The 26,669-nt window shown below is 45.2% G+C and overlaps 1 long non-coding RNA gene across 2 annotated transcripts in view; it reads right to left on the bottom strand.

Moving 5' to 3' along the window:
- Window positions 1–11,522: 11,522 nt before the first annotated feature.
- The window catches only part of LOC309974314, a 269,384-nt gene continuing 254,237 nt past the window's right edge, over window positions 11,523–26,669 (bottom strand). For both annotated transcript variants that reach the window (XR_014326876.1, XR_014326877.1), the window contains exon 5: window positions 11,523–11,572. This is a non-coding gene — a long non-coding RNA (uncharacterized lncRNA). The remainder of the gene's footprint in view (window positions 11,573–26,669) is intronic.

Here is a 26,669-nt window from a genome sequence, read left to right as displayed (position 1 = left end):
CATTCAACTAGGCATGGCTGATGTTTAATACAGGCTGACGAATGGAGAGAAAGTCTAAAGATGAGGGAAGGTCTGGGAAGAAGAGATTAAAGAGATGGATTTTGAGTAATTGTGTGAAAAGAAAGATGTTCATAGTGGAGAAAAAACCCAAAGGATTTCCAGACCCAGAAAAGGGCATTTATGTAAGTTGGCTTGGTAGGAGCCAAGGGCCTTACACAGATTTAATTGTCTGTTCTCCAGTTCTGAGCACATTTGTAAGCAGCTTTGTCCCTGGGAGGGGACAGGAGGCAAAGAATGGCTGTGGAGGCTATGCTAGATTCTAGGGGTGCTGGGAAAACACCTGCTGAAGCCAGAGTGAGGAAAGTGTGGGGTTATGCACAGGCAGTAGTCTGTACTGCAATGAGAGCCAGCTTTGACATGGAGCACGGGAGCTTTCCAAACCTCAGTTCTTCATAAAATGGAAATAAACCGCATCCTGTGGCCACTGTGAGGATTAGAGACATGTTTAAGGAACCAAGCACAGCGTCTGGCCCTGGTGGAAGTTTAATAATTGGTACCTGTTTGAAATATTACTGCTATTGCCATGGTGCATTTGGACAGCGGGTTGAAACAGCACGGTTTCAATGTTTCTGAGTCCCATCTACTTCAAAAATTTTCAACCCCAAATGTAGCCTGTCCCAGCGCTTGAACTCTTAAGAGGTGAAGCATTTTACAACCATTAGTGGGACTCAGAATTCTTACAGAGATTTTTTTTTAAAGTACAGCTGATAGAGCCCATCCAGCCCTACTAACCTAGAGTCTCTGGAGTGGAACTTTTTCTAACCTCGTAACAAAGGTAATTGCAGTACACAGCCAGGGCTGAGAACCAGTGCAGGGAACCAGTGGACTGAAGCACTGCATTTCCAGCCTCCCCTGTTGGAAGGTGAATGTCACCTAGGAAAGGTGAAAATTAAGGCACAGCCAGCCTTTCACACCTAGAGTACAGTCAGTCATGGGTAGGAAAATTTGTTGTCAGTCAAGTAAACCAAGAGGAGATTCCTGAGATGTGTTAGAGGGAATATGGAAGCTGACACATCCTCTTCTATAAAATGAAGTCACGTTTCACAGAGTTGTTGATAGATTGAGTTACATGAGATGCAGTTGCTCAATATATCCATTCTCCTTTCAGAGGATGGGTGAGGTAGGAGGGCTAGGAAGAGAGTGCAGGCAGGATATCCTCCTGGATGGTGGGTGGGCCTGGCCTGTCTTCTGTAGGTGGGAGATTTGTACAGCAGGTTCATGATACAGGTGTGTTATGGAGAGGAGTGCCCTGGAGGCTGAGTGGTGGGGAGAAAGGCAGAAAAAAGGCATAGAAAGATGAGGCAGCCTTACATCAAAGACAGAACCTGCCCTTCATCTGCTCCCCGTAGCCTTCATGATAAAACCAAGCCTGTTGGCTTGATGCCTATCTCACTTTCCTAGGTCCGCCATAACAAAATTCACAAAAGGGTGGCTTAAAACAACAAAAGGTATTCTCTCATAGTTCTGAAGTCCGGAAAGTTCAAACTCAAGGGCCATGCTCCCCAATAAGGTCACATTCTGAGGTTCTGGGTGGACATGAATTTTTGTGCAACCCTATTCAACCCAGTACAGTGATGATGATTATGAAGACCCTTGTGATTTTCTCCTCTGTTCTATCTCTGTACTGAACTATCATCTCTGGCTGGTTTTTCACAATGTATAATAACCAGGTGTTTACAAGTCTATGTCTCCTGACAAATGGTGAAATCCTGAGGACAGAGCTCAATTTTTTTTCTTTTTTTTTGCGGTACACGGGCCTCTCACTGTTGTGGTCTCTCCCGTTGCGGAGCACAGGCTCCGGACACGCAGGCTCAGCGGCCATGGCTCACGGGCCCAGCCGCTCCGCGGCATGTGGGATCTTCCCGGACCGGGGCACAAACCCGCGTCCCCTGCATTGGCAGGCAGACTCTCAACCACTGCGCCACCAGGGAAGCCCCAGAGCCCAATTTTTAATTTTTGTTTATTGATTGATTGATTGATTGATGGCCACACCATGTGGCATGCAGGATCTTAGTTCCCTGACCAGGGATCGAACCCGTGCCCCTTGCCGTGGAAGTGTGGAGCCCTAACCACTGGACCATCAGGGAATTCCCCTGCTTTTGTTTTTTTACACCTTCCTCTATCAAGCATGTAGCACACAGCCATGTTTATGACTGACCTTCAGTAAACGTGTGTGAAACGTCATTGATTTACAGTCATATTTTTTGCGAGACTGGCCTTTGGGATCTCCGCCCTCGAGGATATTAGAATCCAGCAGAATGTCTGAAGGCTTCTGGAGGGAAACAAATCAGGCCAGAGCTTAAAAACTTACCTACCACCCCTGCTCTTTTGCCTTTGGGGTTGGAAATCCGCTAACTGGGCTCTGGTCTGTTACTCACACGTTATGTGACCCGGGGCCTGTCATTTCCCCATTCTGACCTCAGTTTCCCACTATGAATGAGAGATTTGAACCACAGGCCCCAAATCCTCTCTTCTTCTAAGCTCCCTTATCTCTAAGATCACACGGGTGACACTCAGTCAGAACTGAGGTTATTAAGAGAGAAGCATCAAAGAACCAGTTAGGGCAGTTGCCCTGAACGCATCAGCTTCCAGTTCTCCATGACGAGCCTTTCCCTATTCAACAGAGGTGTCTGCCACTCAGGTGAGAAATCGCCCCCATTTCCTGGCAGTCCCTGAACGTGGTGCTGAAATTCCTCCGGTGAAGACTGCCAAGGTGCCCGAGAGCGATGATAAACACGGTCTTTTCACTCCAACCCTCCATTTAGATCTGCTTCCTTTTGGAATCTCAATGGGTTACAGCAGGCTTTTGGGTACCCTGTTGAGGAGGTGTCTGGCAAACCATGAAAGGGCAAGGGCTCCCCAGAGAGGATATTTTCCCGCATATAAGAGCCTTTCAAAATAGCAGAAGGGGGCTTCCCTGGTGGCGCAGTGGCTGAGAGTCTGCCTGCCGATGCAGGGGACACGGGTTTGTGCCCCGGTCCGGGAGGATCCCACATGCCACGGAGCGGCTGGGCCCATGAACCATGGCCGCTGAGCCTGCGCGTCCGGAGCCTGTGCTCCGCAACGGGAGAGGCCAGAACAGTGAGAGGCCCGCGTACCGCAAAAAAAAAAAAAAAAAAAACCCAATAATAATAAATAAATAAAGTAGCAGGAGGAGTGAAGGATTGCAAATGGTCGGCCAACCAGCTCCTCACCCGCTGAGACGAGGTGGGGAACAGAATTCTCACCTTCAGGCACCACAAGATTTTCAGTCTTGAGAATGACAACTTCTTTCTGAAAGAAGATGGGGCTCAGATGTTCTCCAGGAAGACTTCCCTGGCCACGCCCACCCCCAAGGCGGGGCTCCCCCCTTTAGGTCTTCCCATTATTTCTGGGCTTGCTTTCAGGCTGAGCTTGACACACTGGGTTAGAATGTCTGTTTCCCTCACAACTCAGACCCCCTTCTGTGCTGTGCTGCACAGACTCTGTTTGCCCTTCCACTCTACATGCATCTTGGTTTGGATTTTCCTGCAAAGAGATCTTGGATCAAGGTCTAGGAGGAAGACAGTTTATCTGGAGGGTGATTGCAGGAAACATTTGTGAGGAATGGGAAAAGTGAGAAAGTAAAAGGAGAAAGGTCAACAGCAGTGTGTGTTTATAGCTGGAGCCCTGTCCCGCAGAGGACCCTCTGAAGAACCTCATGGATTGAACTTGAGAATTGACCCACTGAGGGCTGACGGCAAAGCTGCAGTATTTATCTGTGGATTCTCCTTCCCATTGGTTGGGAGTTTCCCATGGGAGGCATTAAATGCCTTGCACTTTGGGGCTGCCCAGTGACAGGCAGGCTGGGTGGCTCATGTGAGGTCAGAAAAAGCCCTCAAGCAGAGAAGCAGAGGTAGGACACACAGGACAGCAGAGGGCACTAGCGAGAGAGGTCAGGGTAGCCCCAAGGGGGGTTCTCTCCATCCAGAACCCTGGTGCCATTTGTCCACATAACCAGGTTTTGCCCCCCAACCCCTGCACCTTCATCCCGTTGTCGAGGGCACAGCCAGGGACTTTGTTGGTATCATTGTATTGAGCTGAAAGAAGAGTTTTCACTGGACACAGGACTCTTGCCAAAGGAGGGGTCAGTGGTGGGGCTCTGGGACACCGTCAAAGAGGTTCCAGAGTCGATCCAAAAGGGTGTCTTAAAACAGCCACAGCTGTAGTAAGTCCCCAGCCAGGCGAGAAAAAACAAAAAACAAAAAACTGGTCTCTGGCATGCGTTGGGAAGGTCATGAGGTGAAGAAATTGATCATTCAGGGATACTGGGGGACATCTATGTACAAGGTGTGGGGAGAAGGTCATGGAACTAACATCCTGACTATCCACTGTGTCCCTGGAGGTACCATGCTAGGAACTGGACCCAGGTCACCTCTAGTCTCACAAAGAACCTTCTCTGCAGATCATAGCACACTCATTACACGGACGAGTTAGTGCAGCTCGACCCGGGGACTGAGTAACTCGCTCAGGTTCACAGCCAGGAACTGGCACAGTTGGAACTCAACCCCAGGTGGCCTTGATGACTGGCTCTCATGCTGACGATACTCAGCCATACTGGAGACCACGATGTGGAGAGATGACAGCAAGAGTCAGCAGGAAGGAACCCGACCAAACAGGGAGTGTGTTAGGCAAAAGCCAGCTGAGGGAGAAGATCAGCATCAGCGAGTCTCAGGCTCAACATCACCCCCAGGGGTGGGTTGGCAGGAAGGTTGTTCTGGGAAATCACCAGATGGATGATGTGGAAATGCACCAACAAAGCACATCCCACAAGCTCTTGAGAAGAGGCCAAGGAGAAGTCACCTGAGGTCAGGCCCCCAAGGACCAGAAATCTGCAGAAGTCAGGCAGGGAGTCTGAGGAGCATATGTGTTGGTGTCACGTGGACCTGGGGTTCCCAGATTGGCCCCTTAGCAGCTGGTCACATGTGTGGGATAGCTGCTCCACCTCTCTGAATCTCAGCATCTGTGTGGCTAAAATATAGCCGCTAATATCCATCTTACTGTCTCACCCACCCTTGGCCCCTTACCCCAGCTGGACCCAGCTAAATGCTTACAAAGCACTCTGTCTATGTCACTGATCTCATTAACATGTTTAATAGTCACCACAACTCTGTAGGGATATAAACCCAGGCAGTCCCAGGCCAGAGCCATGTACTTGACCATGATGCTTTCCTGCCTTTGTCTGTGCAGGGCCTGCCCCGACTTGTCCCAGACGGTGAGCTCAGCCACTGGTCGTCTTGTGTCTAAGCCCAGGATTCCTTGAAAGCAGATCCTGAGACAAAGACTGATGGGTAAGTGGCTTATATATAATGCAAGCAGGGACACAGGGCCAGAAACAGAGGGGGCGGCGAAGAGGGAGAGCCCACGCAAAGCTGTGTTCCAGCTGAGAGGAGCTGAACACAGATGCAAGATGGCCACTCAGGGCAACTGGTGCTCCAATTGTGGGACATTGTGGAAGACTGTAGAAAGCATCTCAGAAGTGGCACATGCATGAGTGCTCAGAGATTCCACCCTGGGGTCAGAGAAGTCCAGGACATAAGGAAAGAGACAGGTGGCAGGTGCCTCAGGGGAGGTGCTGCCCGGTCACACTTGTGAGAAGCTGGGGAAGCCATGGCTAGAGTAGGAGTAGGTGAGGTGAGGGTCCAAGAGACCCTCATATCTCAATTCTGCTCCTCCGGGTCCCCAACTTGCATTTATTGTTTCCCTCTGCCAAACCTATCCTACCCTAGTTCCCACCATTGATCCTGCACTCCATTCATTTATTTAGTCATTCAACATATATGTGTTGGCCACACTCTTTGAGCCAGACACAGAGTTGCTGTTATTGGGTCTGGTCTCCACTATGCAGGCTTTGTCTTTTCCCACCTGACTTCCCTGCTGTCACTGCTCTGAGGCCCAGCATCATGGGTTGTGCTCAGAAGGAACCACTCATGTTCATTTCTGGCCCTGTGAATCCACCACTGACCACCCCCACCAGCTGGCTCTCTGCCCAGTTAATGGGGGATTTCTGCACCTCACCGGTTCTTTTAAAACTTAAATTACGTGCTGTAAATTAGTGTTTCCCAGAATGTGTTCCAAGTAACGGATGATCAGGTAAGAAGGGAGAGGGGAGATCTTGCTCTCCAATCAGCTTAGGAAACACTAATAACGTCCCACTGAACACTTTGGGAAATCCCAAATCTTAAGAGTTTATAGAGGGCTTCCCTGGTGGCACAGTGGTTAAGAATCCACCTGCCAATGCAGGGGACACGGGTTCGAGCCCTGGTCTGGGAAGATCCCACATGCCATGGAGCAACCAAGCCCGTGTGCCACAGCCACTGAGCCTGCACTCTAGAGCCTGTGAGCCACAACTACTGAAGCCCGTGCACCTAGAGCCCATGCTCTGCAACAAGAGAAGCCACAGCAATGAGACGCGCGTGCACCGCAATGAAGAGTATCCCCCTCTCACCGCAACTAGAGAAAGCTCACATGCAGCAATGAAGACCCAACGCAGCCAAAAATAAAAATAAATAAATTTTTTTAAAAAAAGGAAAAAAGTGTTCATAGAGAGGCCTTAATGGGGTTCAGTCACGTACACCATCCAGATGATGTCAACCACACATATTCTCCCAAGGCAGCTCACGTTCTCTTTGGAACAGCTTCCACTGTGGGAACAGCGGACAGAGAATACATTCCAAGGACAGGGGGTGGGTGAGGAGCCTCCAATTGCCCTGTGCCAGCTTGCAGGGCATATGGTGGTCATGTTTTCTCCATGACCTCCCCCAACATCTGATTTGACTTCCCTGCTCTTCTCTTCAGTCTCAAGGATAGACGCACAGCCAGTCAAACAAACCTCAACTTCCAACATGACGTGATCCAGAAATCAACATCTGCAGCTGAGATTCGGGGGTCGTTTGTCACTCGGCAAAGCTGTCTAATACAGTGTGAGTACTTCATCTCTTAACAGGGAAAAGTGATGATTATGATATTGAACCAAGTATCAAGAGGTATTTCCTTGGGGGTCTCTTGGGATTAGCTGGCCTTTTGAGAAAACTATTGCCTAAATTGGGATCCTAAACAATCAGACTTTTACTCCAGTGAGAGAAATAACATTTAGTGACCACTTACTCTGTAGAAGCTTTGCATACATTATCCCATCTTACCTTCTCAACAAAACTATGCAGGAAGTATTTCTAGTCTCATTTACAGAAGAAGAAACTGAACTAAGAGTTTAACTGACTTTTTCAAGGTCACACAAAGGATGACCAGGATTTGAAATAGGCCTGGAATTCAGACAAAATCTGTATTCTTTCCCTCACATCATGCTAAAGCAGCACTCATCAGCTACTGGGGATGCTAACAAAGGCTTCCTTTGAGGGGCCTGTAATGAGCTACATTCAGCAGAAAAGGCATTTCCCTCCTGACACCATTAAAATATTTATCACAAAACAACTTAGTAGAAGAGATTCCTCCCATCCCCCCAAATTACTGAAAATATTTCTCCCAACCAAAATGAAAAAACTCTTTTGGGATTTTTAAATTTTTAAATTTTTTTTTATTTTTTATAATTGAGTCTTTGAGTACTTCCCCAGTGATGTAATGTTGAAACAAGGGATCTTTGAATTCTAGCAGGCAGAAAATAAGGAAGTATCTCTGAGACTCTCAATGATCCTTGGAAACATCCGCTCATGGAGAACAATTTCTGCTAACTGATGCCAGCCATGATTCTAGTCTTCTAAAGGATGCCCTGCTGACCATCTGATTAAAGGGGCCTCAGCCAATCAATAGAGTTGGTTTTTTTAAAAAATATTTATTTATTTATTTGGCTGCATCGGGTCTTAGTTGTGGCACACAGGATCTTCTTTGAGGCATGTGGGCTCTTTGTTGCAGCGCGCAAGCTTCTCTCTAGTTGCAGCACATGGGCTTAGTTGCCCCGTGACATGTGGGATCTTATTTCCCCAACCAGGGATCGAACCCATGTCCCTTGCATTGGAAGGCGGATTCTTAGCCACTGGACCACCAAGGAAGTCCCAATAAGGGTTTATTGGAAGACTTTCTTGTGCCAAACACCATGCTGGGCACAGAAGGCACTTTACATACATTATCTTGTTTCTCATAAATACACCATGAACTACTATTAATCCCATTTTACTGAGCAACCAGATATTATTATGATTTTTAGAGAGCCCAAGTTTCTTGCTAAAAGCCAAGGTGGGATTCTAGCCCAAGTCAGAGTGGAGCTGTCCATGTCATCACCCTCATTCTTGCCTCCCACTTTATGGAAGCTGCTGTGGCCCCCCAGACACACAGGCTGTCTCCAGCCTATGTACTTTAGTCCATGACCTTCCCCCTCCTGGGACATGTCTCTTCCTTCTCTGATTTTAGAAATCACACAGGTCATGACCATGTTACAGGTTGTGTAACCATGGTTTCTTAGTCAGCTCAGCTGCCATAACAAAATACAATAGAGTGGGTGAGTTAAGCACAGATCTGGAGGCTGTGAGATCAGGGTGCCACCGACATGGTCGGGTTCAGGTGAGGACCCTCTTCCTGGGGTGCAGACAGCCACCTGCTCATTGTGTCCTCACGTGGCCTTCCCTCAGTGTACAGAGACAGAGTGTGAGCTCTGCTGCCTCTTTCTCTTCTTACAAGGGCACTAATCTCATTGTGGGGGTCCCCTCCTCATGACCTCACCTAACCCAATTACCTGTCTAAGGTCCCACCTCCAAATAGCACCACCTTGGGGGTTAGGGCTTCAACTTATAAAGTTGGGGGAACACAAGCATTCAGTCCATAAAGCATGGGCAATTCAGGGGGCATCTCCTCTCCCCTCCTGCCCCCTTACCTCACCCACTCATTCAGCAGATCCTGAGTGTCCCTGTGTGCCAGACATTCTTCTATATGCTGCAGACGTAACAAGGAACAGGAGAGAAGCAGCCCCTACCTTCATGGAGCTTACAGCTTCCAAGCTTCTCTTCCAGGAAACCTTCCTCACTTAACCCTCTTTTCTCTGATCTTCCCTTTGCTGATTCTCCATTGTAACCTTTGATCTCAGTAAAAACCTTTTGAGCACACACTCCTCTGCATATGTATTACTTATTTACAAATTATATGCATATTCTAATATATAATGTAACAATACAGGTATCCCCCACTACCTGAAACCTTTCGTAAGCCAAAGTGCAAAGCAAAGAAGCAATTACTTTAGGACACATCTTGCTCATGGATGCTCAGAATAAATGAAGATAAAGCACAGATGCTCATAGACACAGTTCAAAGCTATGCTGGCTCCATGCTGAGATGCTGAGTGTGGTTCCCAGGGAAGCAGCTCTCACTTCTCTGGGTGCTCACTCCCTCTATAATGGCTACTGCAAAGCAAACGCTGAATGCTATTTTTGATTTCTTTTGGTTATCAAAGACAGGTACTAATGTGAGTTTTCCTTAATAACAAAGTGGCATAAAGTGAACTCTCGAAAAGTAGGGGATACTTGTATACAAAACATCAATTTTAAAAAACACAGATAAAAAATTGGGGGAAGAGAAGTCCTAAGAGATTTCCCCATATAGAAATAGTGTGAACACATGGTATGAACACAACCTTCTTTGGAACCTCTGGTCCCCGCAGGGACCCTGACTCCCCAACACGTGAGACCAGCACGGCTCTCACTCACCCTTTCGGAATTGACTGTTTAAAACCTGTCTATCTCCCCACCTTGAGGACTGTCTCATTCATCCCTCTGTGTGCCCAGTCACAGAGTGGACTCTGTAGACTTTTCAGGAAATATACACACAAACGAGGCACTGATATTGTTACAATGACTATGATCACAGCTCTAAGATTTGGAGGAGAGGACAGTTCTGTTCTTAGACAGGTTTTCCCATGGTTCCTTGGTTGGATCACCCAAGTTTCTAGGTCTTGAGACCCCGTATTTCTGAAACCATATTTCTGAAACCAATTTCTGAAACCAATGATGTTCACCTGAAACCAATGCCAACTGAAACATGTGACCTGACAAATATGAACGTTAAACGGTATTGAGGGCTTGGTGGCATCAGGCACGGTGCTAAGTATTGATACGTTAATGCTGCTTCTGTAATCTTGCCAACAGCCTCACAAGTGTGTTGTATGCCACTCTGCAGAAAAGAGAACTTGGACTTGGACACGTTGAGCAATTTTTCCAAGGTCACGGAGCTAAAGCTAGAGGTAGAATTGAGACCAGCCCCCAAGAACCACCTTTTTAATCACTACACCAAGCTGATTCCCAAAGGACTATTGCATAAGCCCTGTGTCAATATATGAGTGTGCATTGGTAGAAGAAAGACTTCGTCTTGATTTAGGAATATATTTTAAGCACATCTCTATCGTGGGAATATTTTTATATCTGGGAAATAGTGGGATTATGGGGTTACTGAGTGTTATAGTACGTGTTGCCTGGAAAGCACCTGAAGCCCAGGTATTGGGTTTTGTTGTTCCTTAGCCCAAGGTGACTCAACTGGTCGGAATTAGAGCAGGGCCCCAGACTGAGCCCCACTGACTGTCATACCACTGTCTCCCTCATGCCAAGCTGCTCTACTCCCTTGAAAAATAGTGCAGTATTATTACTGCAAGCAAATAGCCCGAATTCTATCCTGAAATTGCTCCAGGTGGCAGGGCTCTCAGAAAGACGCTCTTGCAGCCGCTGACCTTTAGCTAGTCTCCTCCAACTGTGACCCAATCAGGCATAATGAGTTTAGAGCAGGGCTGAGAACTGTTTTCTCCTGTCTGCTTTTCTATTCTCCCAGCCTTTATCGGTATTTCAGCAGAAGGCTGTTTTTCCTTCTGTACTTATTTATATTTAGCCTGAGCATCCTGTTAATTACAGAGCAGTTAAAGGAGAATTAAGGACACTATATATAAATTTGCCATTTATGCAAATTGCAAAGAGAGAACAAAGAAAAATTAGCTTAATTAGTGTAATTGCTTAAAAAGCGGGAGGCGAGGCAAACACAGCTTTAATCAAAGAAGAGGCAAAGGAAATCTCAAGGAAATGGTGACCCAAATCAGCACAGATTTGAGGGCTCTGACCTTTCAAGATTTCAAGACCTTGCTGAGACATTGGGATGACATGAGGCCGTGGAGGGGAGGGGCAGAGAGTTCTCAGTATAAAAATGCCATGTGGTTGCTTAAGAAATGAAATAAGACCCTTGCACTTGGAAAGTTACTGATATTCTTATGAGTGTGGGCACCTGGTGGAGGGTTTGAAATATTGCAAGACTGTCCACCAGCAAAAGGATTACAACTCCTGAAGGCTCAGATAATGGTTAGCATTTTTTAGCCATAAAGTATTTTTTAATCAAGGTATATACATTGTTTCTTTAGCCGTAAAGCTATTGCATGCCTAATAGACTACACTATCGTGTAAACATATCTTTCAGTTGCACTAGGAATTCAAAAATTTCATGTGACTCGTTTTATTGTGATACTCACTTTACTGTGATGGTCTGGAACAAAAATTGCAATCTCCCCAAGGTATACCTGTAAAAATATAGGAAGCCCAGTTAAATTTTGATTTGAGATAAACAACAAGTGTCTTTTTAGTGTAAGTATGCTCCATGACATTTGGGGGGATTATTTATAATAAAAAAAAAGGAATCTGTTGTTCATCTGAAATTCAAACTCACTGGGTGTCCTGTATTTTTTCCAGCACCTCTCCTGAGGAGGTACACAACAGAAGTTCTTAATATTTCTCCCCAGGACCACAGAAAAACCCAGGGCTTCCCCTTGAAAGCAGAAAACTGTTCCCTGGCCAGGTGCAGGACCCTTCAGCCTAGCATCACATTACCGGAGAGGCGGAGAAAGAAAGAAGCCATGAATGGAGACTGGAACAGTCATGGGGCCAGCGGAGGGGACAGGGACTCCAAGGAACACTGGGCTCTACATCTCTGCACCCTGATGTCTAACCCCAACTCCCCAGGTCTTCAATAAAACCACCAGACACAGAAATGCCTGTGTACCTTAGGCGTTCTGTGTTCCACGGAAATCAAGGAGAGGGCAAGAGCTCTACACCTGGGCAGGTGCGCTCGCTCTGCTCTAAGGCTTTGCATAGTTTAACTCATTGAATCCTCACAACAACCCACATGAGGCAGATTATATTGGCCTCACTTTGTAGATGCGGAGACAGACACAGAAGCTAAGGCATTCCTAAGAGAGTAGCTAATAAGCAGAGAGCTGGAATTTAACCCAGGCATCTGGCTCCTGAAGTTTTATCACTAGGGTGACCATATAGTTTATCATCCAGAGTGGGATGTATTTGAGAGTAAACGTGTGCACTATCAAGAATTACACTGGGAAAGCAGGTGTAAATGAAGTCTGTCCTGGGTAAACCAGGATGTGTGGTTGTCCCACACTCATTACCCATATGCCTGAGGTGGCTGCAAGTATCACACACTTTGCCATGTCTCCTAACAGACCCCAAGCTAGACTAGCCTTTGTCTCCACTATGGGAGACCCTGGCTGTCTGAGGATGGGGTAGGGTAAAGGGGACTCACTTCTTGGATAACACCATTCAACCCTGTCTAAAGCAACAGAAGCAGTTCAGTATCATATAATTGCTTCATGCTCACTAGTGTGTGGGTTACTATTTTATTTACCGTAATGTTATTTGCCTGTGCATTTTCTATACCGATGTTGAGATCCTAGAGCAGGAATTGAATTTTTTATCTCTGTATCCTTGATGATTAGTGCAATACTTGATTCAGTAGAGTCAATCAGTAGAAGCCTGTACAGTGAATAATGGAATGACTTAAAGACCTCCAGCTTCAGAATCATCCTGTGAGCCTTCAAAATGTGGAAGACACTTGAGAAAAAAATAGGATCTCTTTCCTCCCTCTCTTTCTTCCTTTTCCTCTCCCTTCTTTCTTTTCTCTTTTCCTCCAACCCTGTCCACCTTCCCTCTGGTCTTCCATTCAGTGCTGCTACCATCCAAGCAAGAGGTCTAGGTCTGTCTCTGTAAAGCTTGTGTCAGCCCTGTTAGCTTAAGGTGGTTCTGGCTTCAAGTAAACTTTCTCACATGGGCTTTTGGGTCAAACCAGAGATGAAATATGGTGTCTCTCCTGAGATGTAGAAACACCTAGAAAATCTCACCAAGGTTCAGGTATGTTCATCCCATGGTTCTCTGCAAGCCATGGCTTCTAAGAGTACTCTCTGGATTCATCCATGCAACAATTTTTTTTTTTTCCCTTGGATAAAAGGTGCTAAAGAAGATGTGCTCTAAGATTGACAGAAATAGGTATAACTACCCCCAAAGAAGGGACTCCAGGATAGCAGCAAGACTGGAAACAACTGCATGAGGAGCAGATCAAGGAAGTGAGGTGTTTGGGCTGCGAAAGAGAGCAGGCATAGTCACTGACTCCAAATGTCTAAAGAGCTGGTATCTGGGAAGGTGGGAACTTGACCAAGTGTCACCAACAGGCAGAACAAAGCCCAGTGGAGAAAAGCAACAGAGTTAGTTTTATTAAGTATGAGCCACACATTTTTAATGGATGTAGTAATAATCATTCTTTAATAACTGGTTATTTACAGATTTTTCATGTGTTGAATCTTTTTTTTAAGATTTTTTTTTGATGTAGACCATTTTTAAAGTCTTTATTGAATTTGTTACAAAATTGCTTCTTTTTTTTTTTTTTCCAAGATGCTGGGGGTAGGAGTTTATTAATTAATTAATTTATTTTTGCTGTGTTGTGTCTTCGTTTCTGTGTGAGGGCTTTCTCTAGTTGTGGCAAGTGGGGGCCACTCTTCATCGTGGTGCACGGGCCTCTCACTATCGCGGCCTCTCTTGTTGCAGAGCACAGGTGCCAGACGCGCAGGCTCAGTAGCTGTGGCTCACGGGCCTAGTTGCTCCGCGGCTTGTGGGATCCTCCCAGACCAGGGCTCGAACGCGTGTCCCCTGCATTAGCAGGCAGATTCTCAACCACTGCGCCACCAGGGAAGCCCTGCTTCTGTTTTATGTTTTGGATTTTTGGCCATGAGGCATGTGATATCTTAGCTCCCTGACCAGGGATTGAACCCTCACCCCCTGCATTAGAAGGCAAAGTCTTAACCACTGGACTGCCAGGGAAGTCCCTCGTGTGCTGAATCTTGTATTTTGAACCTAATGATCGATTTCCCCAACTGGTGGTGGTTGTCCCTGGTGGACAGATTGGATAAATCAGGAAATGTGTTGAATGCAGACAAAGTGCTCAATTGTATGGAGGTTACTCTTTTATTCCCAAAGCTTCTGTTCCAATATATCCAATTGTCCTGGGTCTTAACCCATTTCCCTGAAGGACTGTAATCCCTTTTGGGTTTCCCAGATGACTTGGGCACTGTGTGGGAGGGGAGCTCACAATAAATCAGATCTGTCCCCGCCCTCCGAATTTAGCAGAAAAGTAAAGAACGTCAGAGTGAGTCTGAGGTTCTTTTGACTTCCAACTCTACCTCCCAGTTCTCACTGAGAAGCCCTGTCCTAGAGCCTCAGTGGAGAGGTACCTTAGAGGTAATCTAGTGAGTGTCCCAAATCTTTCATATCCTTTATCTCACCTGATATTCCCAAGGACATGGGTTAGGGTTAGGGGTGCCTATTTCGCCTATTTTCAGATGAGGGAATTGAGGTTCAGGGGAATCATGCCAGCTGCACAGAGACACATCCAGGAAGCCCCAGAGCTGATTCTTCAGATCCTAAATCCTGCAATGACCCCTTTCCCTACGCTGAGACTTGCGACTGTTGCGGGTGGTACCGGGTAGGGAGCAGTGAGCAGGACACCCTGCCTCACCGATCACTTGCGCTTTAGGAAAATAAGGCGAACCTCTGGGGATTAAACTATCACATCACTGAAAACCAAACGGCCCTGAAAACTGAAAGCCGTCATGGTAGAGAAGAGCTCTGTAAACAGCACAATACAGGAACACATAGCACATGTCCAGCCCCCAGGGGGCTCACACACTTAGGGAAGGAAGGCAGGTACACAAATGACTACAGATCAGGAAATACTTGGAGCATTTTGGGTGATCCCCAAGCAAGAATGTGTCACGTAGGAGTCTTAAAATGAGCTAATTGAAAGCATATTGTTGTGTTCTGTGGGCTGCAACCGAAGGATAACGTGTCCCACCAACTTAAACACACCAGGCACCAGCTCATGGAGCACATTTTGATAATGCTCAAGGGTAGATGATATTTACAGAATGAGGTTTCTAAAAAGACACCCTGCTCTTCTAGTAGGATGAGACATACCGGAGAAAAGGGAGGGGTCTGGCCTTTCTGTGGGGAGTCTAGCGACTGGATAAAAGGAGATTACTATTCACCGGCAGATGTAAGAGCGTACAGGACTTTTTGAATGACAAGGGATGTGATTCATATTCCAAGTTCCTTCATTAAGAACAGCCGGGTTGCCCAGAAAGGACAAGTTTAAATCGGGTTTGCTTACAATTTACATGTTAAGGTGGGATAAGGAGACTGTTTCAGGTGTCTATAACTGTGTAACAAATTACCACCCAAATTAGTGGGCTAATGTAACAATTTATTTTCACCTTTCTTTGTTCTGTGGGCTGACTGGTCTCCGCTGGATGGTTCTCACGTGGAGTCCCTCAGGGAAAGCAGTCAGATGGAGGCTGGGGATGTGGTCATCTGAAGGCCTGACGGGGCTGGACGTCCAGGGTGGCTCACTCCATGGCTGCCGGTGGTGCTGGCTGCCAGCTTGGAGCTCAGTTGCAGTTCTCAACCAGAATACCTACAAGTGGCTTCTTTCTGTGCCTGGGGCTTCTCACAGCTGCTGGGTGGGTTTTGAGAGGGAGTATCCCACAAGCAAGAGTTCCTAGAGAACCAGGCAGATGCTTTCAAGGCTTCTTATGCCTTAACTTCAGAAGGCCCAACAGGTCCGTTCTATTGATGAAGGCCAACCTTCTCTGTGTGAGGAAGAGGGGTACACACTGGGCCTACAAGGATAAAATGATACAGCCTGTGCCTTTGGGAAGCGAAGAACTAATCAGGACAATAGACATGTGATTTCATATCTGGGATTAACTAAATTGGATGTGCTGATAAAGACGTTACCAGGCCACGGTGAGGGCACTAAAGGAAAAAGTAGTTTAGGAGGGTGGGGAATCAGAGTAGGCTTCCTAAGAGTTGTAAGCTCACACAAAAGCAGGAAAGGGAAGCTCCTATTTGTCCTGGACAGTGTGTGCTGGTGTGTGTGCTTATGTAAAGCGGAAAGCGATGAGGGAGAGTATTTGGCAATTCAAAAGTGAGAAAACAACATAACAAAACAGACAAAACAGTCTGATGCATTCTGGGAGTTGGAAGCTACGTAGCAGAAAATCCACAAAGGGCTGCAATTGTACAGGATGCTAATATAAATTCTCTAAAAGGATTCGTTGAATAAATAAGCTTAGAAACAAAGTGAAACTTCCTGTAGTACTTCTTAGATTTTATAATATGCTATTATGTATTTGAATTTTGGCCAATTTTGTGGGATGGTGGGCGAGCCAAGAGTGTAAAATATTTCCCGAACATATTTTAAAGGCAAATATGCAAGTAGGACTGGCATTGTCTCGATAGTAATTTGGGAAATGTTGCTTTTGTACTAAGAAGGTAGTATGACAAATGAAGAGATTGCAGTAATTGGTGAAGCTGGGCTAAGAGGTTTCACCATCATCTTCAGGACAATTTACACATGTTTACTGAATGCCTACTACATCCCAGGCACTCTTCGTAGCACTGGGGATCTCTCAGTGAACAAGGCAGAAAGAAAATCCCTAACCCCGTTTAGCTTTCCTTCTCCCTGATAGAGACAGATCGTCAGCAAGATAAATAGGTATAATATATAGTGTGTTAAATGGCGATAGGCACCATGGATAAAAAAATAAGACAAGGAGGGAGGGAAAAGAGAGATAAGGATTTTATATCAGCTGGTCAGGGAGCTGGTCACTGAGAAATGACATGTGACCAAAGACACAAAGGATGGGGCCTGGTTCTGAGGATCTTCCTGAAGGCAGAGGACTCTGGTGTATTGAAGGAAGAAAAAGGGGACCAATACGACCGGGTGGAGTGATTCTGGGGGAGGGTCCTGGAAGAAGAGCTCCACCAAGATGGTCAGATTGTAGAGGGCCTGCAGGGTCCCTAGGTCTTTGGCTTTTATCCCAAGTGAGATGTGGAGCGCTTAGAGGGCTTTGACCACTGGAGTGATAAGACTGACTGAATTATAAAGGGACCTCTCTTGCTAATCTAGGAAATAGAACAAAAGGGACAAAAGTAGAGACAGGGAACTCATGAGAAGGGTCTTACATTAATCTGGGTGAAATATGTTGCTGGCTTGTACCAGAGAGGGAGCAGAAGAGTTCTTGAGAATCGATTGGATCTGGATATATTTTGAAGGTAGAGCCAACGAGATTTGCTGGTAGAGAGGATGTGGAATGTGAGGATAACCAAGAAGAGTCAAGATGACGTCAAGGTTTTGGGCTGAGCATCTAGAAGGATGGAATCCCTGTACATGGGCGGGGGAGGCTTTCAGGAGGAGCAGGTTTGGGGAGGAAGATTAGAAGTTAGATGTTACAGGAGTTGGGTTCAGGAAACCTGTAGACAATAAAGCAAGGACATTGTGTGATTGGATTAACACTTGAGGAAAAACAAGCTAAACCTCCCTGGAGCCTTAGGGAGGATGAATTAGAGAGGAAGTAGGAATAGCAAGAGGTGCTTGGGAGCAAGGAGAGGCATTTCAGGAGCTAAAACCGAAATCCAGAAACCTGATGATAAGAAGCTGATTAAGAGCAGCAGGTTGAGAAGTAGGTTTAGATTCAAAGAGGCTGGGACAAGGAAGGCAAGGAGGGAAAATCAGGAAGCTTTCACAAGTGGCCTAAAGTAGGGGAGAGGAGGTAAAAACCAGAGATGCATACAGTCCGGGATACAGTGTGGATGGTGGCCCTTTTTCTAAGATCAGGAAAATAGAAGATGGAGCAGTTTGGTGGAAGAAGATATTGATTCCGTGAGGAACCTGAACTTGAACTGCCCTAGTAAACTCTATATGCAGATGTCCAGGGGCCAGTGGATGTGTTGATTTATGGCTCACTACATGTCTCCTTTTCCCCAGCACCTTTGCAGTTTGCAGGGTCATATGACTCGTTCCTGCTAACTGAGTAGGGGCAGAAGTCATCTGTGTCACTTCCAGATGGGAGGATTTAAGAGCCATTGTACAACCATCCCCCTCACTATCCCCCACCACAGAGACTACAGGTCATGAGTTTAGAGTTCATAGCAGAGCGTCCACCAGCCTGGGTCCCTGAGTGACTCTATGGTTCTCTGTCTACCAACTTCTGCTGGACATGAACCATGAGAGAGAACTGCATATTTGATACATAAAGCCCCTGAGTTGACGGTAAATTTGTTACTGCAGCATGACCTATGCTCTCCTTATTAATATGGTTGGATATATATGTATGAAACTCAGGAGAAAGTGTTGGAATTTTACCAGTATAAATATGACAGTTAAGTCTGGGAAATGAATGAGATGGCTTCGTGAGAGACTGCAAAGTGAGGGCAAATGGAAAGACTCGGAAAGACAGCAATATTTACAAAGAGGAAAGATAAAGAGCGGCCATGAAGTCTGAGAAGGAGCATTCAGACACGTGGAAGAACTAAGAGAGTCATGGGAACCAAGACATCAAAGAATTTTAAGAAGAGGGAGAGGTCCGAAGTGTCAGATGCTTTGGGATTCATTCTGATTCAATTTCTTTTCGTCTGTTTTAGTTTTTAAAACATAGATAGACTGCCTCTCACATCCCAGGGAAGTAGAATGAGGATTATGAAGAGACCAGTGGATAGCTGACGACCTTTGACTAGAGTTCTTTCTTAGACAAGTGATGGGGAAAGGAGTAAAACTGGGACAGGTTGAGAGAAAATGGAAGGTTAGGAGGTGGAGACCACCAGATGTGATGCTTTAAGGCTCTTGATGTAAAGAGAAAGAAGAAAAGGTCATAGTTTTGAATGATAAGAGGTAGAAAAGTAAGTGCTATACTCATGTTACATATTAGAGTATCTAATATCCCAACAATCCAATGACGGGGAAATTGTTTCCCCGTGCAGAACATGAGGCTCAGAGAACCAGAATACGTGGTTCTGCCGTTTACTAGCGTGAACTTCGGCAAGTTTTCTCACCTGTAAGTTGGAGGAGTATCACCTTTCTCCTGTTTTGTTATGAGGATTGAGTAATCAGCTGTCCTGGTGGTCCCAGGACTGAAGGTTTTCCCAGAGCATGGGTCTTTCAGTGCTAAAACCAGGACAGTTCTAGGCAAACTAAGACATGTTGCTCATCCGATGGTTGACTGGATTTTAAAATGCTTAGCACAGTGCCTGGCGAATAGTAAAGAGGTAGCTACTACTACTGCTGACCTTCCATGTACATCGATTTCTTTATCTGTACATGGAAGATACTTACATAGAACTTACATAGTGGAGTTTTGTGGAGATTAAAAAGAAGATGCATGGCATGTGCTTAACTGGCACGTGGTAAGCACTCAGGAGTATTCATTATTGTCATGATGGTGATCATGATGACGGAGATAATGATAAAGAAGAAACAGGCTGAGAAAAGTTAAACACACAACTAATTAGTAAAAGAACTGGGGAGTGAAACCAAGTTGGCCTGCCTCCAAGGCTCTTGGTTTTCCTTTTGTGTCATGTTGTAAGCAAATTCAAGGAATGATTACACGACGATACAGAATTTGAACTAAGCCTTAAAAGATGAATTGAGTTTGACACTTAGCCATTTATTGATTCCATCAACAAATATTTATCAAACACCAATCATGCACCAGACCCTGTATAGGGTGACTAAATAGATGTATAATTAGAATTCAACAGATTATGCAAATTGGAGGGTCAGAAATCAGGAAGTCACCCTAGACAGACAGACGATGAACTTGGTTTAAATCTTCCTGCCCTTCTCCCAGGTCAATGTGAGTATTCACACATGTAAACATCCTTGAGACATTAAGCCCACTCTACAAATCCTGATGTAAAAGTTGACATCTAATTAGAATGTCTTTTCGTTTATTAGCTTTGAAGCAAGCAAGATGATTTCTCACATGGTCATCAGGCCCTGTCTCTGTGGTCATGTCAGTCCCACCTTCATTCCAGCCTGGCACTACAGGTGATGTTCTGATTTCGTGCCCACAGCTAATAACACACCCAAAGAGGCTGCAGACAAATAAACACCATGTCTATTTTCAGCCTCTTGGCCATGGACTTTGGCAGGTCTTCGCTCTGAAATTCAAGGGTAACCTCTGAGCTTCCCTTTAAGGATAAATACTCTTCTGAAATGTTCCTTTAATAAATGTAAATAGACAACAGATCCGCTATGTGATCTGAAGCTGATGAACAAGAGGCAAACAGTGAGCTCCCAATTAATGAATCCTTTGATAACACACAGAGCCTCCTGTAGCAAAATCTCTCTGTCCACGGAGGCAGCTCTGAGCAGGCAGGAGAGGAGGAGTGGGAGCTTTCGTTCCTAGATCTGAGGAGGACTTTATTTCAATGAAAATTCCTTCAAGGGTCAGTCTGCTTCAGGTAAGCCAGAGAAATAAAAGCAAACTCACAAGGGTCAACAATAAAAGGATGAGCAGGCAAACACTGGAATTTCTCAACAGAATGTGCATCAGGAAGCTTGCAAGTGCACACCATTCCCCACGTCCCAGTGGCCTGAGAACAGCCATGCATCAGGTCATGAGGCCCCTGCACTGAGATGGACGAGCTCCGGGCCTCCCAGCAGAGCTCCAGGTGCAGTAGAACCTCTCACCCAACAGGTAGAGACCTTAAGACCTGGAGTTTGAATGGCTTCCTCCAGAGGCTGGGAAGAACCCTGGGAAAGATTTGCATCCCCAGGACCTGGATCCTTCCCAAGGTGCCCAGAAGCAAAGACCCAAGACTCAGGTGTGACTCAGTGTTCTTAGATCCCCTGGGGAGCAAGCCAAAAAGTCAAGATTGATTGACAAATCCTAAGAGTAAGAACAGACCACAAGTCAGGTATCAGGTTTCATCCACAAAATGAAATGAAAGGAGAGCGCTTGGGAAGGCAACCAGTAGGTCCTGAGTAACTACATCAATAAATCCAAGGTATTTGGGAATGTGGAGGGAAGGGGCCATATACCCCTGGGTGGAAGCCGCAGTGCTGGGATGGAGGCATGGCAACTTCAAGGACAAAAGAGTTCCCGTGAGGCCCTCTCCTTCAAACTCATTCGTTCATTCATGCATTCAGTGTCCCATTTACTGTAGTCAATCGTTTTGTTGTTTTAGACCACCATTATTCAGTCAGTCAACTAATTCAGATAAGCACAGTCAGTAAGTCAGCCAAGCCTTGAGCTCACTCTCAGTCACTCTCAGTCATTCATTCTCTCATTCACTTATTCATTTACCCGGTCTTCAGTGGACAATTTAGTCAGTCAGTGTTGTCAATCATTTACTCATCATCCATTCAACCAATTAATTCATTCACCCACGGTCAGTCTCAGGAAGTCTTTGATTCCTACTCATTCATTCACTCATCCAGTTAGTCCTTGCTTCTGTCAATCAATCAGTCATTAAACAATTAGTTATTTTTACTCATCCATTCACTAATTTATTCAGACTTTCAAAGCCAGTCACTAATTCACTGTGTCCATGTATTTATTCACTTATTCATGGGTCCTTCAGCTCGTCAGATAGTTACTTAGTCAGGCAATCAGTTCCTTAGTCATAGTGAGCTTGTCCACCAGGCTTGGAGAGAACAACTTCTAATCTATGCTTTTCTTCAGTTAAACTTAAATTTGCCTGATGGTCTCAAAGGCTCAGACTGTGGAGGATGGCTTTAGGTATAAACTTCCTCTCTTCGTTAAAAAATAATAATACTAAATTTCAAAGCCTGATGTCGGAACTGTCTTTGCATAAATGCATTCATGAAACGCAAGTCCCGTGAGGCCTGCTGCAGTGATTAAATGGGTCCAGGCTCCAGATGGCCCATGAGGAAGGCTACACAGTGGGGGCTAGGTATCCAGGGACCACCCTATAAGATGGGATCCCAGCACAGACTCTATCCCAGAACAGAAACAAACTGGGTTGTTTTTTTTTAATTATGTCTTTCCTTGGATTGTAAAAAAAAAGAGAGAGCCACATATTCATTCAAAAATGAAGAAAGGTTTGAATAAGAAAATAAAATTCAGCCAAAATGCCACCACCCAGAGTTATTAGTTGTTAACATGTTAGTGTATACACTTATGTCATTGTTAGTATACATTTTTACAAAAAAATAAAATAATTATGTATAGTTTTTATTAACCGAATACAGGCAGACCTCAGTGATATTGAAGGTTTGGTTCCTGACTACAAAAATAAAGTGAATATCACAATAAAGTGCGTCACACAGATTTTTTGCTTTCCCAGTGCATACAAAAGTTATGTTTAAACTATACTGTAGTCTATTAAGTGTACAATAGCATTGTATCTAAAAAATGTACATACCTTAATTTAAAAATATTTTATGCTAAAAAATGTTAACCATCATCTGAGCCTTCAGCAAGTCGTAATTTTTTTTGCAATAGTAACATCAAAGATCACTGCTCACAAATCACCATGACAAATATAATGATAATGAAAAAGTTTGAAATATTGTGAGGATTACCCAGATGTGACACAGAGACGTGAAGTGAGCCCATACTATTGAGAAATGGTGACGATAGACTTGCTTGACAGAGGGTTGACACAAACCTTCAGTTTGTAAAAAAATGCAGTGTCTGCAAAGTGCAAGAAAATAAGGTGTGTTTGTATTATTCTAAAAGCAATGTATGATTCATATAGAAATTTTTGTCTTTAAGAGTGTTTGGTCTATTGGGATAGCAGTTAAACTTTGTGATCACAATTAAAATGACTAATTTAGGAATTGATTTAGACTTGCTGTTTTAAGTTGAATTTTTACTAGATTTATGTATAATGCTTGAGCATTTCTGATTATCATAAGAATCATCATGGGACTTCCCTGGTAGCTCAGTGGTTAAGAATCCACCTGCCAATGCAGGGGACACAGGTTTGAGCCCTGGTCCGGGAAGATCCCACATGCCGCGGAGCAACGAAGCCCGTTCGCCACAACTACTGACCCTGCGCTCTAGAGCCCGCGAGCCACAACTACTGAGCCCACGTGCCGCAACTACTGAAACCCACATGCTCTAGAGCCCGTGCTCCAGAATAAAGAGTAGCCACCACTCGCCGCAACTAGAGAAAGCCCGCGCGTAGCAACAAAGATCCAACGCAGCCAAAAATAAAAAAAAAGAATCACCATGTTTATGAGTTTAATGAATCTATTAGATTTATAAGTCTTGAGTACTTGGGAAATTTTTTTTGTTAATCAGACAATTAAAGTACTGAAAATAGAATGTATCAAAATTATAAACACAGTTGAAAATCTTTAAGTTTATAAACAAGCTTAGGTATTAATCAAGGTCTCCTTATATGTGATTGTTAATTTTCGCTAGACTTTTACAAACAAAATAAGACTCATAAACTGAACTTAAAAGCTTGAGAAAGAACCCAACTTTGTTTTAAAATTTAATAAACTCAATGTTAAATTTTAAAACCAGGGTAATCTATGAGTGATCTTTCATGTGCAAATAAACATCCCTTGAGAACATTTAAAAAAAAACACTCAATCTTATAGCCACATCAACAAAGTGGGGGTAGAAGATAGCATCTCGTGTCTTGCACATGGACTGCCCCTTCCCGGGGGTATGTCATGGGCAGTTGGCCATCCCTCTATCCAGGAAGGCATCAAAGATGATAACCAGATTTCTGGTTTGGGCATCCAGGTGAGTAGTCGTATCATTCACTGAAAAATGCCATGTTGTGCTCGCATGTGTCTGTGTGACTGTCTCTTTAATAGAAGTCTAAACCTGGAGATGAAGGAACAACCTTCCACCTTCTTCCACCTCCAAGGCTCCAGAGCCTAGCCCATGCCTGGCACTTATCACATGTTCAACCAAGATGCCAATATAACAAAAGGCCAGCATGGTTAGTGCAGGTGGAGAGTGTCTCAAATCTCAAGACTGCTGGGGGGACCTCCACTCTGGATGTTTCTCCGCAACTGCAGGGCGAAGGCCATGGGGATGTAGGGAGTTCCTGCTCTCTAGGACTTTCTCAGATTTGGGGGCTGCTTAGTCCAACCAATTCCTCTGATTATTCCCGAGTGTGCATTCAGACAGACCTCAGAGGGGCTTGTCACAGTGAAATTCCTGACCCGACTCTTAGAAGGTCTGAGGTTACCTATCAGAGATGGGAGAGGGGAAAAAAAGGCACGGTGGAAAACGCCTAACAGCTGACAGCACATTGTTTAAAGACCCCAGGCAGTGAGCTTGCCCATCTGTTGGGGGAAAAAACCCAAATCTCGAGACAGAAGGGCTGCCTTTTTTCCTGGAAGACTCAGTCTCAGGGGCTCCAGAGAGGTGAGGGGTGAGTCAGCTCACAGAGGCACCGGACAGCCTGGATGAAGGTGTTTCAGGAGAGAAGCAGACAACTGCAGACTGCAGTCTTTCTCCAGAGCTTCAAGGCTGTCACTGCTATCTCCCTAAAACTCAGCTCCGAATTAACCGAGCCTCTGCTGGAAGTCTCCCCATGGGGGGTTCCCTTCCCTATGCTGACTGGTCAGTGGGCACCCAGTATGCACCGAATGTTGTATTTAGGCATCACAAAGGGGACATCTTTTACAGATGAAGATATTGAGGCTCAGGGGTTAAATAAGTCACCCCACCTCCGCCATCCTGTTAGCGAGTGATCTGGCTGGGACTTGTACCCAGTACTGTTCTGACTCCAAATCTGAAGGTCCATCCCCGGCACCATAATTCTTCAGAATTCCATAACCAGGCAGTGTTTCCTGACAGCATCCCTTCCCCAAGCACCCTGAAGGGTGGTCTTGTACTTTTTGCATCCTTTGGTTTTTCTTCCCCAGGAAAACTCTCCTCCACTCTCTTTTCTCTGTCTATGGAAACCTTACTCCTGATTCCAAACCTTTCCCTGTGTCTTGAGTCTGAATTTCAAAGCACTAATTAATTTTCCATCATTTTCCTAGGTTGCAGACAATCTTGCCTCATAACTGTTAATGTCAGTCCCAGAACATAAGCTAATACTCTTCGTTTCTATAAAAAGGGCTGTTGTCGCTCTTTTCCATCTCCATTTCCCCCAGAAAACAAGGGCAGAAGAAGGACTAACGATGTCTTCCCTCACCCTTCGTAGATAAATCTGTGCAGCTTGCTGGGCTTGCTGGCCGATGAGCTGACAATGGGAATGCTCTGGAAGGACTCACAAATGTCCCCATCCTACATGTTGTGGTGACTCAGGAAGTGGGAGCCAACAGGCTGCACAAAGAGACCACCTGCTAGATCCTGCAAGCACTGGCCATAGGGTCCACCTGCTTTTCTGTACTCTGGGCCACCTTACTTGACAAATGGCTCTTGTTACAGATAATTTTCCTCCTGGCATTATTTCAGCCACCAATTTATGCTTAATACTAACACGACCTTAAGCTACTCTCTTTGGAGTTTGGCAAAGATGAATTTATTCCCCATGGGTATGAGTGTGAATTCTGATGAATACAAATGCTATATGACTTTATAATTTTCACACTCACAGCCCAGATTCCAAGACACTTCTTAGTGAGTTGGAGTCCTGCCAAATGTAAGTGATGGAGGAAGAGGATGACAGAATGAGTGAGGCTTGTCCTTCAGATTCCTCTCTGGCTTCCTCCAAGGTCAAAATTAATAACTTCCTTCGCTGTTCTCTTGAAATGTTTTATATTACTGTTTATATCCGTAACAGTAGCTACTGATTGTTGCATGTAAAAGCATTTTCCTTGTTAATTTTACCCACTTTTCACACTCATATCTGCAACCCTATATGACCATGGTCTAGTAATCAGAAAGCTTTAATAAGTGAAATACAAGAATCTGTTGTTTCCCTGAACACCTGAGACATTTTCAGGTTATGTACCCATGTGCACATACAGTCTGAATTCAGTCCTTTTGCCCTTTGTGTAGGGTAAAATAGCATGGAAAGCAAATGTGAAGGTCTTATTGGAGCAAAGGAAAGGTAACCTTCTCCGATGAAACCTTCTCTTATGTCTACAATCAAAATAAATCCCTCAGTTTGGGGAAGAGAAAGTCACTTCTTATCTATTCCTATGCATAGAAGTGTTTAGGTTTTTTTTTTTTTTTGCGGTGCAGGCCTCTCACTGTTGTGGCCTCTCCCGTTGCGGAGCACAGGCTCCGGACGCGCAGGCTCAGCGGCCATGGCTCAGGGCCCAGCCGCTCCGCGGCATGTGGGATCTTCCCGGACCGGGGCACGAACCCGTGTCCCCTGCATCGGCAGGCGGACTCTCAACCACTGCGCCACCAGGGAAGCGCCCTTCTCCTTAGTTTTTATCACCACTCTCTAGTCTCCTAGGCTGAATGCTGTTCATTATTATTTAATTTTCTGCCTCCTTTGTCCCCAATAGATAATGAAATACTAAGTTCAATCAGTTGTCTTCTAGCTCAGTGCCCCTTCTGCTCTCCTGCCCCCCCCACCTTGCTCTTTCTCCCGTCTATCCATACA

This window comes from Leucopleurus acutus, assembly GCF_964270905.1.
Source record: "Leucopleurus acutus genome assembly, chromosome: 17".
Lineage (NCBI taxonomy): Eukaryota > Metazoa > Chordata > Mammalia > Artiodactyla > Delphinidae > Leucopleurus > Leucopleurus acutus.
This window is presented reverse-complemented; position numbering and strand designations above follow the sequence as displayed.